Below are 1829 nucleotides of genomic sequence, written 5' to 3' on the forward strand. Positions count from 1 at the left end.
AGGGGGCTGGAAAGCAAAGGCAGAAAGCGAAGAGAGGTGTGGAAAGGCAGTTCCAGCACAGCCAAATGCAGCAAGAAATTTCCCCCGTTGCAGCCCTGCCACCGGCGGCTGGGGGAATAATGGCCGTAATGGGAGCGGCCTCGGCGCCGGGCCTCGGTCCTGACGGATGAACGGGGGTAATGCTGCCCGCCGCGGGCTCGGGATGGGAGGCGCTGTCAAAGGGCTGCGTGCCGTGTAGGGTGACAGAGCTGCCCCTCAGGAGCCAGGTAGGACCTTACAAAAGGACTCGCCGGTGAGGCCCTGTCTGATTTACACTAGCCAGAGCAGTCGGTCGCTTCTGTTATTATGCCAAACCCCAGCTCCCAGTTGTTCAAACTTTCATCTCCCCTTAAAATACTAATAACTACTTAACTCTGGCCTGTGGTTTCTTGATTACACCCACCTGCAGGGCCCAGGCCTGATGTGTGAGGGAGATGTGACAAGAAGTAAAAAAAAAAACCCAAAACTTTTTGCTGGTACAGCTCCCTGTTGGTGACAGGTATGGGGCTCATGAAAGGATGTGGGGAGGGTCGGGGCTGCTGCTCTCCAGGCTGGCACAGCATTTTGTGGTGGTACCACCTCTCCCAGGAAGCTGTGAAGCCTACTCCATAGCCCTGAAAACCACTGCTGAGCACTGTGTAGGAGGGAAGAGCACTGCTGTGGTTTGGGTTTGGCAGCAGTAAAAGAATTAGTGAGAGTAGCAGAAACAGGAAAAGGGGGAAGGGCACCAGCCCCTTTGGTAATATTAGCTGCTTCCCAGGGACTTCAGGAATCTCTTGTGCCCTGTAGCTTTGGCTCTAGTCTGCTCTCAGACGTGTTCTTGCTGTAGTCCCCTCTTTTAAAGCCTTTTTAGCCCACAATCCCTTCTCTACCTGTGGTTTGTTTCCTGCAAATGCCCCGCACTAACAGCATAGGGCACTTGATTGGAGGTTCTGCAAAAAAATCTATACCCCCTCGCTCCCCTGAAATGTAATGTTACATGCCAGTGTATCTGACCTGCTCTTGGTTATTGAATATAAACCCCAGAGTTGAGCTCCCTGTGCAGAGCAGGGATTGGGGCTTTTAGAATCCAAGATCAGGATCAAAGGGGCAGGGTAGGCTGGGGAAGCCCCGTGTTGGGATCAGAACAATGTTGCCAGTTTTCTTCCCTGCACCAGCAACCCCTGCTGTGGAGGCATGGGAAAGGAGCAGAGCACAGTGCACTTGACTCTGACCAGCCCCCTGGGAGCTGTTACTAACAGGCCCAGTTCAGAGTAGGCCACAGGCAGTTCTAATCTCTGCTGGGACTATGTGTAGCTGGAGAGGGAAGGGGTAGCCAGGGGAGACCCCGGGCTTTGAGAGCATGGGCACTGCGCCATCTTAGCCCAACACCCTTGTGTGATGCAGCTTCTTGAGAAGAACAGAGGATGTTGGGGATGTGGCCCCGCTGTTGGTGAACTGTGTGCGTGTGAAGGATGCCATGCAGAAGAATTTCCTGCCTTGAAAAGGGCAGGAATAAAAATGCTGCAGACCTTTTTCTTAGAATGTGAATGAACAGGACAGCAGTGACAGAGCTCCACTTCCAAATGTGGGACTTCAGCAGAGGGGCATTGGAAAACGGGGGGTGCTTTTGCCCAAAGGAGTACAGATGAGGAGTAAAGCCACTGCTGGTGTCCATCCATGGAACAAGAGTAGGCCAAGGCCTTGATGATACCTCTCTCTCTGTGCAGCATATGAGGGCATTTGATTGCCCAGGCTAGTCGGCTGTTCCCTCTTCTCTGATGCAGTCCGTGATTTTCTGACCTGGCTTC

The sequence above is a fragment of the Athene cunicularia genome, assembly GCF_003259725.1.
Source record: "Athene cunicularia isolate RWA chromosome 27 unlocalized genomic scaffold, athCun1 chr27_part1, whole genome shotgun sequence".
Taxonomy (NCBI): Eukaryota; Metazoa; Chordata; class Aves; order Strigiformes; family Strigidae; genus Athene; species Athene cunicularia.